General features: G+C 35.6%; 1 pseudogene; it reads left to right on the plus strand.

Moving 5' to 3' along the window:
- The window catches only part of LOC119057861 (desmoglein-1-like), a 41,395-nt pseudogene that overhangs the window by 1,637 nt on the left and 20,226 nt on the right, over positions 1 to 19,532 (plus strand).

Raw genomic sequence — 19,532 nt, forward strand, 5'->3', positions numbered from 1 at the left:
ATTGTTTCTCAAAGAACCTATTCTATGATGAATTCAAATGTTTCACTCTTATGTTATTGTAACATTTTTTAAAATGTTTCATTTTCTAAGATTTGGAAAATCATAATTTATTTTCACTACCGATTTTACCAGATGATTTGGACAAATGTACGTAGGAGTTATACTGTCCATTTTCACTTTAAAATACTTTTTATTCTCAAAATTAACCGCCACTATAGAAGACTCTTCCAGTTATCTCTCTACTAGCCTCCCTGTGAATGTTTGCTTTTACAAAAAAATTAAAAGAGAAAAGATAAGCATTTATGCAAAGCCTTTATAGTCTGCTCAAAGTAATAAGTGAACACCTACAGCAGGGAGCATAGTTGGACAATTTTGAATACCTTTAAGACATTGAAACTGATAGCACCTTTAACGCAAATCCATTTGAGAGCTGGCAGTCATCTCTTTGCAAATATGTTGTGTAGCCTGCTCAATATCCCGAAGGTATAGACCTTGTTCAAATTAGTGGGTTAGAGCTGGGAGAATAAAAATGAAAAATCTGCTCTTACAGAAACCTGTATCACCACAGGATTACTCCATTTCTTAGACAAGTCCCTTGGGCAGAAAATAGCTTACACCTGTTATAACACAATAAGCCAAGTAAATGTTACTGATTGTGTGTTTCTTTTTTGTTTCCATGAAATTATTATATGGGCAAGGGACTAGTATTCTAGGTCAGAGAACAAAGTTACCTACACACCAAGTACAAGAAGTCTCTGCAAATGCTTGTGACAGTGGTGTGAGATGTGTCATGGTCACTGCGGGAAAGCAAAATGGAACCAGTAGAGTTTTTATAGTTCTAATGATTTCTAAAACTTATTTATAACTTTGTCAGTTCCAATGAGTACAATCAACATACTTTCAAGGTGTCTTTTTCTAGAAAGCAAACTTCTGCAGTAAAGAACTCAAATAAATTTACCTTTATATAGTACCAAAGGTGATCCAATTTCTTTAGTACATCACACCAGCCTAGCTTCTTCTCTTTCCATGGGTAATATTATCTTTCAAAAAAAGCTTTGTGATCAACTAATAAACTAAGTCCATATGTTGAATTAGCTGAAATTATTTAGTATTTAGGCAGGAATTTACCTGATTATTTCTCAAAGTTCAGGCAAAAATACACAAAAAAAATAATACAGTTGTGTGCAAAAACAGATTTAAGTTGTGAATAAACTAGAAACAGAATTTATTCTTGTAGTATTATTTATTATTCTATTATTTTAATTAAGATAACAAACCTATGTTATTCTACTCCTGTATATATTCTATTACATAATTTATCAACTTATTTGAATTGGACATCTTAAATACCCATAACTATGTTTACTCCTAGAGACTGAACAGAAGACAAGCAAAAAAAAGGATTCTTTATGATTTCTTGAGCACATAATATAATGAGAAATTTATAGATATTAGTATTTCAGTAAAATATTTTATGGAAAATGAAAACAATATTTCTGTTCACCTGTACAGTAAAATGTATCAGTTTTATTTAAGCAAAGTCATTTCCATTTACATGGGCTCTCAACTGCAGACTTCATGGCACATTTACCACCAGCATCTTTTTTCACCTTTATGAAAATGGGCAGTACACAGTTATCATCAGTTAATTGGTTTTTGTTATTACAGAGTAAAAAAAAACTTTGTCATGCCTGATCTAGGCTTTAGAAAAACCTAAAGCACTAAAAAGTGCCGCTTTGATAAATCTGGATGCTTGGCCCCAAAGTGACAAGACACACCTATTTAACAGTGCTCACGAATCTGGAAAAACAACACTCTTGTCTATACCCAGAGCACTGAGTTTCTGATAAGTCTTTCTTCACCATGAATTCTTTAAGGACATCATTGCTGAATACCCCTATGTCCTAACAGGCATTGCCTAACATACAAGCAGGAGGCATGCTTGACGATGCAGTTAGGCTTACTATGCTCCCATCAGTGAGGGAACACCCTTACAGAATTCTGGGTCATCATCCACCCTTGCTGATGATGCTTGGCATGCAGATTCCTTAAATGGACTTAGCAGGTCAAAGTAGTTTAAATGCCATTGGTTGCTGATCCTGCCCTTATCAGGTGTGTGAGAATAGACCTCAGTCCTTTACACCTGCCTAAGGAAAGGCCACATCCCCATAAATTAATGGCTGCCAAGTAGTCATAAAACTACCTGACTGTAAGTTATTTGACGGCAGGTTGTGTCTGATTCACTTTTGAACATTTTGTAGTGCATCGCACCAAGGCAAGGTTGCTCAGTTGGTGTGTAATCACACAATGTAGACTCAACAAAAGGGAATTTTTGGAGAGTTTATATTTCCCTTCCTCCACACACTTCAAAAAATTGTCAGAATATTAAACATAGAAATCATCGTGTTGACTCTCCCTAAGACTCACTTTTATGACGTAGTATTACACTTATCTTACTTTTTGTCTAAGGCTTACTGTAATATTTTTAGTGCTTAAGCCTTTTAAATGTCTTAATCCAGCCTTGGATCCACACAATACACATTCAGTATATATTTGTCAAGTAAATAAATAAAACAACGAACAAATAAGAGAAATCAACCTATCAAGAAATCAACTCCAGAATGATAGCTTTTGTGCAAGTAACAGAAAGGAAACATAAAAGAGAAGGTTCTTAAAATAAGCAAATTATTACATTTTAGCTTTGTCTCAAGTTCATTCTTGTGTTGTTTATAACAAGTAAAACCTTAGAATTTCATGCAAAACAAAAACTGCCAGGAAACTGGAAGACCACCTCAAGGTTATTAAATGCAAGAGGTTTTCCTTATAGAAATTAGAAATTATGAGTTTCAAAACCAATGAAATGCAAAGAAATGCAAAACTCAGTATTAAAGGAAAAGAACTAAAAATGAGTATAATTAGAGAATCATTGAAATTAGCAAGCAATTTTGTATCCTATGGTTGTTGTGTTTTGCTTTTTTTAATGTGGAATAGCTTCTAAAATCGAGATGAAGGGAAGCAATATTGAGGATTCACTTGAAGGGAATTATTCATATTTGTCATTTTGGATAAAATAAACTGCTTAGTCTCATATACAGATAGGGAAACAGTGACAGAGAGTGACTGAGTGACTTACCCCAATGCCCATAGCCAGGGGGCAAAAGTCTGAGAGGTACTCAGTGCACTTGATACCCCTGTATTCACCTCTAAGTAAATCTTCTTACAGCCTCCATGGAACATATTCCCAACTTATTTTGGAATCCAAAACACTCCCCTAATTACCAGACAACAACCTTACCCCTACCCTGTGGACAAGGTCTGGATCATCCAGTATGATGTCCTTCAGTTTCCCTGTCCTAATCAATTGACTTTAATCTCCATCCTCTCACTCTTCCCTACCCTCTGTCTTCAAAGCCTTCTCTCTGCTGCTTCCCTCCTGCTCATCACATACCTCCAGCAAGTACTTTCTCAACCTCTCCTGTTTCCAATCAAAATCTCATTTTCTCCTCTTTCTCTGCCTTCAAAATTCACATCTCCTTCTCCCCAAAAATCTCCTGGTACACTTCATCTTATTCTACTATCACTTCTGTTCCCTTATATCACCAAATTTCTCCAAAAAAGTGGCATCCTTACATCCTCTTCTCCTCCATCTTGTTCCCCACTCCTTGTCAGTCAGGAAGGCCCCATTCCATCCAACCGAAAGCATTCTCCTGAAGGTCACAGAAAAGCTCCGAGTTTCTCAGGATTCACCCTGTTCAACTTGTGTATATCATCTGACACTTGTTTACCATCTATCTGTCTTTTGATTCTCCTTCCTTTGACACCCATGACATTGAATTATATTTTCCTCCTATTTCTTTGGCCACTTCTTTTCTCTCTTTTGCTGTTTCTTGTTTATTGTCATGGTTCCCAGTCATATAAATGCAGGAATTCCCCTGGTTTCATCCTCAGCCATGGGCCATTTCTTTCCTGTGTTCCCTACTTCAGGGATCTCAAATTCTCCCATGATTCCAACCTTTCTACCCAGTGGGTGTCTCTCAAATCTGTGTATCAGGCCTAAACACTTGTTCATGGTGCAGACACATATTTCCAATTCCTATACATCTTCACCGGGCATTGCTCTGGCATCCCAAACTGGATGTGTTCTAACCTGCTTAATTGTGCTTCTGCCTTGCTCCTGATCTCCTAGTTTATAACTGCAATGGTCTCAGATTCTCCCTCTCATTACACCCACACACCGCTTGTTCTCAAACCCTGACTATTTCAACCCAGCTCTATCTCCCCATGGATCTTTCCCAGTCTCATCTCTGAACTGACTTGATGCAGAAATTCAACTGCTGGTTGCCTGTAATTACTGCCTCTTCCCACAACCTCCATCAATTCTTGTCAGAGTGTTCTTTTAAAGCGACAATTTGTCATGTCTTTACCATGATCAAGAAACTCTAATACAGTATTTCCCTATTGCACACAAGGATTTGATGTTAGAATTCCAAAGGTAACTGTATGTAATCTAGTCAGCATCTGCCATTTTTTGAATGAGAAAACTAAAACTCAGAGAATTTAGCAAGTGCATTATAAGTTTTCTGATTCTACTTAATCTTCTTTTTACCTCATTATTTTTGCCTTTAATAATCAAAGAGTAACTTTGTCTCAGAGTTTATTTTAGACTTTGAGTAAAAGGCAATATGGATATGTCAGCACAACATATTTTTAAGAAGACCTGGCAGTTTTTTAATTGCTATTCCAATTGAGGGCCTGACTATACAGTGAAACCTACTTGGTCTTCTGCCTGAGTTGCCTCTCACGGCAAAAAGAATGACCCAGTTTCATAAAGTGAGGAGGTTAGTGGCCTCTGGCAGGGTTCTTCAAACAAACAGTGGTGCTGACAGTTCAGTGTGGTGAGGGAAGTGCAAGAGAGAGGAGAGATGAATATGCAGTCCTGTAGCCATGAAGAATAGGCTTCCAAACAGACAAACCCCACCTCCAACACCCACAAATGAGAGCAGTAAGTCTTTATGAGTTCACGGTAGCAAAAAGCACACAGGTGATTTAATATCATTTCAACTCCACACCCCAGTGGGACTCTGCAATAACATTTTGGCTACTTGTTCCAACCATTTGGAATTATTTGTATTTCTTCCTCCCCGTCTCCCGGAGTATGACTATTATTGTTGTTGTTGTTGTTATTGTGTGTAAGCATTCTGAATCACAAGGACAATATGAGATTAAATTAAAATCCAGATTTATTTTTTGAATTCTCAAAATTGTAATGTGTTTCCTGTACTGTATTTTATTTAGTAATTTATATAAAATAGGCTACTTGTACTTAATTGTTAAACCCATGTCTCAAGCTCATTTAGGCTGAATTGTATTGGATTGTTTTTAGTGATTAATATCTAAAATTCAATTTCCTCATCTGTAAAATGAAGATAATTATAGTGTTGATCAAACGTACTTGTGAAGATTAAATGCATGGGTTTCTCTACACATGTTTTATACTACCTAGTTATCATTTAGTGAATTGTAATGGTGATAAAGATAATGATTAACATCAAATATATACCATGAGTATATGACTCCCATATAAAATATTATCTTTTAAAACTATTCATATTAATCATAAATGAACATTTTATTGAATTATCAATTATGGTGATTTTAAAAATGTACTTATATTATACTTTAAAATTTATTCTAATTAATGGCAAAATTAAAACACTATAAGAGATATTTACTATATTTTGAAATTACTATTATTAGTACTTCATTAAATGCAAACCATAATTTTATTTTCTTACTAACATAAATAAAGCTTGTGTATAATAACAGTTTTCATATTTTGTAATTCTAAAAAATTCAAGTGTCAATGTTAAAAATATCTTATTTAGGGAGAAGTAAAAATTAAAAAGTTACATTGTACTTATTAATTCTAAGTACAATTTAAAACAATGTATACACACTAACTTTCAAATCCACACCTGTTTTAGATAAATATTTTATAATATCTTAAGTATGCTCATCTGTTAAACTTCATACATAAGTGTTTGTGTTTTTAGAAATGCCTTTGGTTTTTAGAGAAAAATAAGTTGAATTAACCCGACTTAACACCACAAATCATATGTAAAGTCAAAGCCAGAGCTGAGCTAAAAGCAGTGAGAGGTGTGCTTGACCAGCTCACTTATTTAATGCAAGAGAAAAACTAATGGAAGTTACTTACCCAGCAATTAGTCCCCACACTTGTCTTTTCCTTGCTGTGGAAGGAAGCATTCATATCATTGACTTTGCTTAGTGTGAACACTAAAACATCAAATATGAGCTGATTTTAACATGGAGAAAAAATACAATCATATTGTATTTTTTCATTGCAATGAAAAAATTATCTGTATTTATCTTAGAACTTTATATTCTCATATTTCAAAGCAAGTAAAAAATTTATTATCTTAAGGCTTTTAAGAGTAATATAAAATAATCTATTTAGAATTAGAATGTGAAGAAGCAAATATTTTGAAGCTTTCTGGAAAGTCTCTGTTTCATATTCTTTCTTCATCCCAAAATATATTTTTCTATTTCCATCTGAGTCTACTCAGGGGCTAAAACTGCAGTCAAAAGTTTGAGTATCATAACTTATTGCTGAACATCACTAAATATCTCCAGCTCTTCGGGCACAGGATTTACTACCAGAACCCAATTTTCCAACCCTCATTCCCACTGGGTTTGACCTTCAAATGTCCTAGCTTCTAAGATTACCAATATCTGCATAGGCTAAGAATGAAAGTAAGTTAAAGTAATAAAAAGAAGAGCAACATTGAGAAGTACAAGCTAAAAGAAAAAGAACCATTGGCATCATTATCAGACCTGAGAGACAAACCAGGTCCACCTACTATCTAGAGCAAGAAAATAATTTTAATGACTCAGATTGTTAGATTTTTCAATGATTTGATAAGTTATAAAGCATTTATTTAAAAAATAAATATTGCATTTATCATATTTTTATAGGTGGTGGTGGAAGTTAACAGTGAATTTCAAATCCAGGTAATACATAAATTAAATTTTTTGATTTAAAAATAAGGAAAATGATGTGGGAGTAACAACATATCCCTGCCCACCCCCCTACAAATAAAATTCATTCTTATAAGTAAAGTTAATGTCATGTTGAAAGTAATAGAGTTTTGAAATTACCAATCATCCCAAGTAAGCATCCTTTCTGTTATTGCAATTACCCCTCCTAACAATTTTTAGTGGAATGTGAATTATGAATAGAAGCTAATAGGTACCATTATTTACCCTGCCCATTCAAGGTAAGGGATTATAACACTAAAAATGGCACCATCAAGTGGCATTCAATCAAAAGGCAAAAGCGTGAATGGATCAAGTTTGCTGCAGCCTGTCGTGAAGGAGAAGACAACTCAAAGAGGAACCCAATAGCCAAGGTCAGTCTCAACTCCAAAACATAAGGTCAAAAATTAAATGGATGAAGTTAAAGTTTCAAAACAACCTGTCTTTTAAATATTTTATGAATGTATCTCACTGAGAAGTTATGAGATAAAACAGAACAATACTCATTCAGGTTATGAAAACTGAAGCCATTAGAAGGATTAATTAAGATTTTTAGGCACTCACATAGACAGTTAAACACTGACTCACCTTACCAGTGAAATTAATATACATGATCCTCTAAACTCTAGATTTTAAAATTATAGTGACTTAAGTAATGAATTTACCACTCAGCACATTTAGTGGAACTATTTCAATACATGCTCTTTCTGCCTCATAAGCTATTAGAATTAAATTCCTGCTTTTGGTTTGTTTATGAAAATTCACAATGTACTGTCTTTTGTAACCTTTTTCCTTTCACTTTCCTTTATGTCTTTGTAAAGAACATACACAGGCACACACTCAGTAACACATCCCCCTGCACTGATTCACTCATAATGAAAATATTTATACACATATATACACACACATTTCCAGAGCTGTCTGGAAATACACTGACACACATTCAAACATAACACTACCACATGATATACATAAGAGACACACCCCATGCAATAATTTATTTCAAATCCAACTGTCCTGGTTCCTACAACCATTTATTTAAAGTCATTTCTTTATTTTTCTGCTAAAACATCCTCCACATTTCCAGAATTCAGAGCCGTCTGGAGATATACAGTCTTCTCTTACCTAGATAAATTCATCATGGTCTTCTTCCTAACCACATTTAAAACCTTTTTGAATTGGAAGATCAAAGTTAGGTAATAACAACACTAGTCAACTGCTTAAGATCCATGGACAGCCCTGCTCCAGATCTAGTGAGACTAATATGAGACTAATTGAGTCTCTAGCCTGAGACTAACACGATCAAATTGTAAATGTTAAATGAATGCATGAATGAACACATAAATGATGACTGCATAGAATTAGATGTATTAGGGTGATATCTTACTTTTTTTATTATTTGGTAGAAATATAAATTGAATTTCTCCTCTTACATTTATAGTTTTCATTGAAAATCTAGAACTGTAACTATTCTACTTAGCTAGTAAAATAATTCTCTACCTTCAGAATTTCCCCCAAAATAACAAGCACAAAACATTCAACACTTGTCAAAAAAGACAGCAATTGTGTATCAAATGTAACAGATTTATTTTGCATCCTGTAATATTTTCAAACGTGCTCTTTCCGCAGATTCATTCAGATTGCGCAGCCAACCAGCAAGTCACATACCACATCTCTGGAGTAGGAATTGATCAACCACCTTATGGAATCTTCGTTGTGAATCAGAAAACCGGTGAAATCAACATAACATCTATAGTTGATCGAGAAGTCACTCCATTTTTCATTGTAAGTGGGTGCAGTGTCAATATACAAGCATATGTTCAGGCATAAATTACTTTGGCATTACCTCAAGCTCAGCTCATGCTGCACTCCATTTCAAGAGTGTCAGTATAGGTGTTTTTGATCGTCTCTTAATTCTTGAGCAGCTGTGACCCAGAGACACACAGAGAAGGCTGGGAGGCAGATGAGTGTTTTGCTTAAGTGCCTTAGCAAAAATGCTAACCTGTGGTCTGGCCTCAGTGGCAGGCTAGAGCATTTGCGTGGAAGGGCAAGTACTCAACCTTTCCTTCTTTTTCTTTTTTTTAATTTTTATTTTATTGATTATGCCATTACAGTTGAGAATGTTGGTCTCTGATAACTCCAATGCCAAGCGATGATTCTATAGCTACTGCAGGAGCCTTCTCTGAGTGAAGGCACTTTAGGATAAAATGCACGTTGCTCAGGTCAGCTGAGCCCAGGATGTGCCTTGGAAAGACTTAGTTCCTCTTTAACAGAATCTTACTCTATTCCTTACAGTAGCTGTGACCCAGCTTAAGTGCTCACTCTTCCAACCCTTAACTTGCCTATTCATGCCTATTTTAAGCAGCTGACCTCATGCCAAATTCTCAGATTAAAAAATCCAAGTTCTCCTACAATTAATTCCTACAAATCAACAAACTCCAACAACTAATTCTCTCCACATGCTCAGAAATGTTCTACATTAAATCCAAAAGCAAGATGAATTTTCTATGTTTTTAAAATATATCTCAAGAGTTTCCATTGTCTCATAATCATCTGGTATTGAGGAATCTTATTCTATCAACTTTGACTTTTCATGTTCTTCTGCCTGCTCTGTAGGTTGCTTCCATCATGGTTCACACTTATTACTTAAAATGAAAAATAAAACCTTCCTCGATCTAGTAAACTCTTCTATGAAAACCTCTTCAATCCATCTCCAAAAATGCCTTCAGAAAGTAATCTATGCCTGCTGTTTTCACTCATACAGCTTGTCTGTATTCCTAAGACTATTTTAATTCTTTGGTCTTCTCTTCCTAATTAATATTCCTTCTTTGTTTTCCACAGTTTTCCCAAACACTCAAAATCTGCATGCCAGACTGTTAGCTTTTGTGAAAATATGATGTTTCTATATGAAACATACCAAATAGGTTAAATCATATACATTATACTTTTGTACACACCTAATATATCAGTAACGATAATATAAGCCCCATATAGCCACCACCTAGCTATGAGTGCTGTTTCTTTGAAGCCCCCATGTGACTCTCTGTTACACACCCAGAAACCCATTCCTCCCTATTTCTACATTCAAACCTGCATTTTCATCACTTTGTTTACTTCCTTGCATGAATCCCTTGGCTTGGAACAACCTGCCAATTCCCAGCTCCACCTGCGGAAGTTCTGTTTTAAGATCTGTCTCAGCCATTGCATCCTCCTACCATATCATAGTGTTCTTGTTCTTCCTTTAATTGGTGATCACATTACCTTTTCTCACATGGTATTCTGAGTTCATGTTTGCCTCCCCTTGTTGGTTGTAAGTACTGCCTGTACTTACACTTCAGTAGAAAATAAAATCTCATTTTCCTTTTAGCTATATGTAGCCTAGTATAGTGTCCAAAGTAAAAACTTAATATTTGTTGCATCACATAATTCTTCTTTCCTGTTTTTCTCTAGATTTACTGCCGGGCTGTGAATGCTCAGGGCCAGGATTTGGAGAAGATTCTTGAGCTCAGAGTCAGGATTTTGGATATAAATGACAATCCTCCCGTGTTTTCTATGTCTACATTTCTAGGGCAAATAGAAGAAAACTCTAATGCAAGTAAGTAATCAACTTTATTAAGTAAACAAGAGTATGTTGGTTTCCAGATCATTCTAAACAGTCAACTTGAGGCTAAATGCTGTCAGTGTGCACAGCACAAATGTAACAGGTCATTACAGAAAACCAAGCAGAAGACAGAGACATGAGGAAATCTCCATAAAGGCTTTCCCTTCGAGGGCAGAGCAGCTCCAATCTGTGACATCAAGGAGCAACTCCAAAGTAATGAAAGTGTTTTCTCACCTAATTCACATATAAGCTGTGTCCTGGATTCCTAAGGAGAAATTCCAAAAGGACTCTACACAGTGTTGGCGCGGCCCCTGGGTGGAGAATTCAGCCTCCCAGCCTATTTTAAAGGGCAGTATCATCCATTTTTATTTATACTGCTTATTTTTTAATCTTTCTTTAAAAAAATAAACTACTTTGAAATCACCCAGAGAAATCACTTCCAGACAATCTATTGTGTGGCTATAAGCTTCTAGAGCTTTTTTAACAGCCAGTCAATGCAAAATAAGTATTGTTTCTTCTTCTTCTTATGTGATTATATATGTGCGTGGGTGTGTCTGTGTGTTTTGATTTCTTTTTACTCAAGTTACTTATTTTATGTATTTAAAATGTATTATAAACCAAATCCTATTTGCCCCCCCCATGCACATTTAAAGCTGAATGTCTCAGATGGTGCAAGTTGAGGGGCACCAGAAAATCTGTAACTAGACAGAGCATCCACCTGCAAAGCTGTGACCGTCCAAAGGTGCGATGGTCTCCTTATGGATCACTGTAAACGGCAACCTTTTAACTGCCAAATATTCAGCCCCTTGAAAGGGACAGTGTATCAACTGCCTAGCACAGTATTGAAGGTTGTGCTACACCTATGGAAAAGAGCAGAGATCATTTTCATTTTAATATTTATCAGAACTTACTATAGTTACTTTTAAAGTTTATGTGGCATAATTGCTTTTAAATGAAAAAATTCTTATATTTTACTTTATGCATTAAAATATCTCGATAGTGCAAACTGTTACAAATATCATTTAAAAAATCTTCTTTGAAAACATTCACACAACATGGAAAGTAAAAATGGAATAGAAATTTGACTTTTTCTCTTTTCTAGTGCTATCATTAGTTACTTAAGTATGTATGTTCTATAATTATGTAAATATATAGACATGTTTTTGGAAATTTTTTTACATATTAATACACAATGCAAACTTTTAAAAACATATTTTGATCATATTTTCATATTAAGAAATATAGATTTCTTCAATCCTTTTGACAAGTTGCTTCAGATTCATTGTATAAATGTACCACAATTAATTAATTGCCTTTTGATATATCTTTTTAAATGATTCTGAAAGGAATACACACAGAGATTGAGAGAGGGATATGATTAGTCATTTTTGTCTGTAAGACAAGTGACTGTATTTCATACAGCTGAGTATAGAAAAGAATTCCAGTTTATGAACATTACTGGCTTTTCACACTCTCTGGTGTCCTTCATCAAAACTGTTTATAGGATTAAAGGTAAAGAGGAATAGGGCAAAATGTGTAGTTAAACAAACTTCTCTTTAAACCTACTAGTTACCTAGCACTAAACTAGGGACCACCCAAAACAGAACAATAACACACATTTACCGAGTATGCATTATTCAGTAGGAATGTTATATGATTTTTCTCTTGTTAAACTGCTTAATCCTTTCATGAATTCAATGAGAGTTGTCCTGTTATCATCCACATTTACAGATGCAGACTGAGGCCAAGACCCTATAGCTAGAAAGAGCTATACAGTTGAGAAACTGTTGGTCTGGCCATAATATCATTTTGTTTCACCACAGCAATCTAAAAAAAAAGGCATTATACTAGAATAAGAAATTGAAAGGCAGAATAAAACATTTCTTTGTTTTCTAACTATCAGCAATACCTTGGTTCTTGGTAAAATGTGTTTGTTTTTTGTTGTTGTTGTTGTTCATTCAAAGGTACAGAAAGAAGCTATTACATGAATATGTTGAAGAAGTAGAAAGGAAAAGAGGTAGCTATAACAAAAATGCAAACCATTTACAATTAAATTTCCTTGATTTTTAGATACATTGGTGATGAAACTCAATGCTACTGATGCGGATGAACCCAATAATCTGAACTCAAAAATAGCCTTCAAGATCATAAGCCAGGAACCTTCTGATTCACCCATGTTTATTATCAACAGATACACAGGAGAAATTCGAACAATGAATAGTTTTCTAGACAGAGAGGTAATTTCTCCTTTTCTATTTTTTTTAAAGATTTTATTTATTTATTTATTTATTTATTTATTTATTTATTTATTTTTAGAGAAAGGGGGAGGGAGAGAGAAATATGGAGAAAAGCATCAATGTGCGGTTACCTCTCATGCACCCCCTATGTGCCCTGACTCTGAATCAAACTGGCAACCCCTTTTGTTCACAGGCTGGCTCTCAGCCCACTGAGACACAACAACCAGGGCATAAGTTCTTCTTTTTTTTTAAGATTTTATTTATTTATTTTTAGAGGGGAAGGGAAGGAGAGAGAGAGAGAAATATCAACACATGGTTGCCTCTTGTGTCCCCTGATGGGAACTGGCCTGCAACCCAGGCATGTGCCCTGACTGGGAATTGAACCATGGTTGCTTCGTTCCCAGGCCCGCGCTCAATCCACTGAGCTACACCAGCCAGGGCAGTTTTTCTTTTTTTCAAATGAGTTGTTTATTGATTGAAACCAATTCTAAAAGAAAAAGTACCTAAGAAAGAAAAAAATTATATTTAAAAATTTTGATTACCTAATCATCTTACATAATGGCAGTGACATAAAAAATATTTAAAATGAAAACATAGGGATCTCTCACATATATTTTATACTGTCATTTTTTTTGTATAACCTTACTTAGGATTGGCCCCAAATTGAGAAAACTCTATTTTGAGATTGTATAAAATATGCGTTAAGTAGAATCAAAAGCTTTGTCTTTCATACTTGTTCCTCAAAATCCCTCCCCATTTTTCCCCTTAAATTCCAAGTATGAAAGACGCAGGGATGAGGACTGGGGGAGGGGGGGATGGGAGGGAGGTGGGGAGACGGGGACGGGGGGGGGGGCTGGGATGGGAGAAATAGACAAAAAATTGTTCTTGAAAAATAATGAAATAAAATTTTTTTAAAAATCAAAAAAAAGAATCAAAAGCTTTGTTATTCATGCATGTGAACGTGATCAAAGCTGCAGGAACAGGTTAAGAAACTGGCTTATTCTTCTTTAACACCACAGGGCATTTTAAGCTCATTTGACAACAGAAAGTTTTTTTTCTTATGTCACACCTACTGACAGCCTATTGATTACTCTGGGAAATGAATCATAGGAACAGAATAATGGATAGAAATTAAGCAACATCGAGATCAATGTTTCATTCACAAATAAGAAAAAATAGTGATTGTCATAAATTAGAATCAGCATTACATGGTTTCTATGACGCCAGTTGTCCTATCACTTAAAGTAAAAGTATCTACTTTCATTATTATTCAATATTACAATACATCTGAGCTGTGTATACTATAAGGATATAAATGAGGAGTTTTGTTTTCTAATTAATAGTCCATACATTTTGCTTAAATCATTATAGTTATTTAAAAATGACAATCTCTTGTTAATGAGATTACCTAGAAGTCTAGCATAAGTTTTTTAACTCTTTAATCATCTAAATGTCATCAGTTTCTAGGTTACCCATATAATTCTGTTTATAATTGTTTGAAATTACAGTCAGAAGAAATTGACTGTTTAGCTCTTTCTCAAACTTTCTTATCTTAACCCAACAAAGTCCTTCAATGTTGAAAGACGTTTAGCCGTGAAGTGCTCTAAACAGTGAAGGAACTTTGCAGTCACTGCTATGCGATGCCACCATAGCCTCAACCTGAGGTCCAGGGAGAGACCTCAAAATGTCTCTAACTATGAAACTTCTACAGTTATATGACAATTGTTAATGAGAATGCAGTTATGAATGTGTCTGGAAAAGGAGTCAAAGCTTTTACAGCTTCTAATAATTTAAGCACCACTGAGTAGAATCAAAACAGATCATCAGTAATTCCATTGCCAGAACCTGCCACCACCACCATCCAGGAAAAGGAACCCATTTGTTATCTCTTTATTCTTCCACACTCAGGGGCTGGTTATCAAAGGTATGGAATTTTCAAGCCAAAATTCTTGATAAAATTTAATCTCTCTTCTTCAGATACTTTTGACCCACTTTATCCTTTATAAGCATTTTCAAATTCTGAGCATAGAATAAGGAACGAGGACTTTAAAAATGTTGCTTTTATAACATGAGGCTGGGTAAATATTTTGAGACTAGAAATGGCGACTTTCATGTTGATTCATGTGAGATTTGTGAATTGTCAACAATCTGTGTTACCCTTATCACCACCATAGATTTAAGTAATTGTTGAGCCAACATTTTAAAAGAACTTTGCATGAGACCGAATCAGGACTGTCTGAGTCAACTGTGCTGTGCTTTGCGATCTGTGTTTCAGCAATACGGCCAATATTCTCTTGCCGTGAGAGGCTCAGACCGAGATGGCGGGGCAGATGGCATGTCAGCACAGTGCGAGTGCAGCATTAAAATCCTCGATGTCAATGACAACATCCCCTACATGGAACTGCCTTCAGTAAGTATTTGTCTTTGAAATTAATAATTTTTCACTCACCACATTCTAACATTTGTTTGAATATTCCTACTCATAGATGTATCTGTTATCCTTAGTCACATGCAACCCAAATGTAGACTCATACTTTGTCCGGGATGTTTATATAAGGCAAGAGGAGAAAATATTTGAACAGTTAAAAGTCTGACTATAAATGCAGATCTTTTTTCTAAATAATGATTAACCATAAACTTTTGATATAAGCCTAGCATGTTCTCTGGTTCACATAGTTTGTATTAAGTTTTTTTTCTTCTTGTTTCAGTATTCCATAAAAATTGAAGAAAATGCTCTGTATTCAGAATTGCTCCAAATTAGAGTCATCGATTTGGATGAGCAGTACTCAGCTAACTGGATGGCAGTAATTTTCTTTATCTCTGGAAATGAGGGAAATTGGTTTGACATAGAAATGAATGAACTAACAAATGTGGGAATTTTAAAGGTTATTAAGGTATGTATCATTATCCTAAATATTTTGTTCTCCTTGTCTCATTGCAAATGTTAATCTTAAAATTAAGTTTTAAGATTTTACACACTTAAGTGTGTGAAAGAATAAAAATTCCTGTTTTAAAATGATATATGAAATAGAGCTGTTACATAGAAATGTTTCTGTTTATATAATCATGAAAACCAATATTGAATTTTTAACTCGAACATTTCTTTTTATTTTGGGGTTTCTTTTTTGTTGTTGTTCAGTCACCGTTACCTGCCTTTTTCCCCACTGCTCTACTCTGCCCCACCCACCCCACTCCCACAGTCAATGCTCCCCACTGTCTGTGCCCCTGAGTCCTCTATTCATGTCCACTTCTATCAATATAATACTCCATCACAGGTCATATCAATTGAAAGAATTTTCAAACATGGAACTTATTTAATGCTTACAACAAAGTATGATCAATCAGTAAGGTGTTGTTTTAGAATATTTAGGAAAATATTTTAAGTATATATTATTGATGATGCTATTACAGTTGTCCCATTATTTTACTTCCCCTTAACCCCTTTTGCCCAGGTCCATGGGTTGTATATATAAGGTCTTTGGCTTCCCCATTTCCCATACTATTCTTAACCTACCCCTGTCTATTTTGTACCGATCATTTATGCTTCTTATTCCCTGTACCTTTACCCCATCCGCCCTCCTCCCCCTACCCTCTGATAACCCTCCATGTGATCTCCATTTCTGTGATTCTATTCCTGTTCTAGTTGTTTACTTAGTTTATTTTTTTCTGGTTTTGGTTTTGGTCCAGTTGTTGGTAGTTGTCAGTTTGTTGTAATTTTACTGTTTGAATTTTTCATCTTCTTTTTTTTCTTAGATAAGTCCCTGCAATATTTCATGTAATAAGGTCTTGGTGATGATGAACTCCTTTAACTTGACCTTATCTGGGAAGCACTTTATCTGCCCTTCCATTCTAAATGGTAGCTTTGCTGAATAGAGTAATCTATGTCGTAGGTCCTTGCTTTTCATTACTTTGAATACTTCTTTTCAGGCCCTTCTTGCTTGCAGGGTTTCTTTTGAGAAACCAGCTAGCTGATGCCATTTTATGGAAATGCCTTTGTAGGCAAGAGAAAAGGAACTGTCTCCTTTTCTTTTGCTGCTTTTAAGATTCTCTCCTTATCTTTAGTCTTGGGTAATGTAATTATGATATGCCTTGGTGTGTTCCTCCTTGGGTCCAATTTTTTTGGGACTCTGAGCTTCCTGGACTTCCTAGAAATCTATTTTCTTTGCCAGATTGGGAAAGTTTTCTTCCCTTATGCTTTCACTTTCTTGCTCTTCCTCTTCTCCTTCTGGCACCCCTATGATTCAGATGTTGGAACATTTAACATTGTCCCAGAGGTTCTTAAGCCTCTCCTCATTTTTTCACATTCTTGTTTCTTTGTTCTGTTCCAATTGAATGTTTCTTTCTTCCTTTTACTCCAAATCTTTGATATGAGTCCCGGTTTTCTTTCCTTCATTGTTTGTTCCCTATATATTATTCTTTATTTCACCTCGCACACCCTTTACTTTTTCCTCTATTTTGCCACCATATTCAGTCATTTTTGTGAGCATCCTGATTACCAGTGTTTTGAACTCTGTAGTTGATAGCTTATCTATCTTCTTGTCACTGAGTTATTTTTCTTGAGTTTGGATCTGTTCTTTCATTTGGGCCATGTTTCTTTGTTTCGGAGCAACAGTTACATTCTAAAAGGTGGTCCTTAGGTAATTATTATAGCTGGGCAAGCCACTTCACTGAGTTGTGCTGCTGTACATGGTGGAGGAGACATGGAGGACAAAACACCACTTGCTTTGCTTTCTCCTTGCCTTCAGTCACTTCCCTCACTTTCCACAAGTAGATTGTGCACTTTCAGGTGCTAATTCCTGGGTGGGTGGGCTTGTGTGCATTCTAGGATCCCATGAGGCCCTATAATGGACTCTCCTGTGAGACTGAGAGTTGCTCCTGCTGCTGCAACCCCCACAGGTTTTTACATCCAGCTGTTTTGAGGCTTTGGTTTCCCACATTGGAAACCTGGGTTGCTCAATCTGTCTCACTCTCCAGTTTTCCTCCTGGCTTATCTGCACTCAAATGTGAGAATTCTGGTCTGCCAGCCACCCCTTGACCCATGTTCTCACCATACCAGCTTCCCATTTCTGCCCTCCTACCACTCTGGATGAATGTTTCTTTAACTCCTTCATAGTTGGACTTCCATACAGTTCAAATTTTTGGCAGTGCTTTTTTTTTAATTGGTTGTTATCCTTCTTTTACTTGTGTGATGAAGCAAAGTGTATCTACCTATGTCTCCATCTTGGCTGGAAGTCCTCAGGAAAACGTTTTTAAATCATATTTAACATAGCCTTTAAAAATAATTGTGAATGTCAACATTATATGACAATCATTATGCCCTAAGAATATTCATCACATAAACTGAAAGTTCTTTATCCCTCCAGTGTCTTTTTATGAAATTAAATAGCTGTAACTGTAGAATCACATTCCCGTCTCCTTGTGGCTGCTGACCCAACTTTCTTATGACATAAATGCACCAGAGATTCGGTCCAAGTCCCTAGAGCTCTCCTGTGCCCCCTCACACTAGTGATGCACCACATTCTCCTGCAGCACCATTTCCTCTGAGAGATGAAGGGCAAGGTCAGGCCCCTAGGGAGCTGGGAGGGAAAGTTTCACCCTGTGCTGCAGGACCTACCCACTCTGTGTGGATATTCGTGAAAGCTGTACATGGACTGTACGTGGTGTGCGCACTGTGGACCTTTATAGTAAAATGGAATTCCTTTCCCACTCTTTCCTTCCTTCAGAATAGTCCTCAGAAACAGACTCCTAAGGAATTCTGTCCTCCTAGCAGTGTGTGATCACTTGTTTCATGTCTTCATAAAGCGTCAGCACGTCTACAGCTTCCCATTAGTGAGGCCATGAGCAGAGGCTTTGGGCTGCTCCTCACAGCATCCCTGCCATAGGTGATGTGCCCACATAACAGATAAACGCATTGGGGTTCAGCGAGAGCACTAACCTGCTGGAGGTCTCATCACTAGTGAGTGGTAGTGCTGACACTCAAACCCACATCCCTCTGGCTATTGAGTCCATATTCTTTCCACTACACTACCTGGGATTCCATGCTGGGGAAACTGAGTCCTAAACTGTTCCAGAGAAAACATCCATGTTACTTTAGAAAATTAATCTTTCCTCACTATCTCTACCTGTGAAACAGGAATGAATTTGATTTTTCTCCCATATATGGCATCATATATTATTTCCTTTTTATGATTATAAACTATATATAATATGCATTTGTATTTCTGTGTAATGTACATGTATACATAATTTTATAGCCATTCTTGGAACTGCAACACAGACAATATTAGACCAAAGACCAAACTTTTTTGCTAAGTGAAGAGTTCAGTTTGTGAATAAATGGCCATCTAAGTTACTCTCTTCTGAAAATTTAGAAAAACATATTTGGTATAATGCATAGTTAGGGGATTTTTCATAAAATGAAAAATCAGCTATCTCCAGGAGCTGATATTGAAACCCCCTTTTATAATAAAAATGACTACTTGGTTATTTTATAAGATGAAATAATTTTTCCAGAATATCCTGAAAATATAAGCATTTCTTCTTCATATATATATATATATATATATATATATGTGCATATATATATATATATACACACACACACAAAGACACCAGACTTATTGCAAGAAGTCACATTTATA

This window comes from Artibeus jamaicensis, unplaced genomic scaffold (assembly GCF_021234435.1).
Source record: "Artibeus jamaicensis isolate MK-2021 breed Jamaican fruit bat unplaced genomic scaffold, CSHL_Jam_final contig_354, whole genome shotgun sequence".
Lineage (NCBI taxonomy): Eukaryota > Metazoa > Chordata > Mammalia > Chiroptera > Phyllostomidae > Artibeus > Artibeus jamaicensis.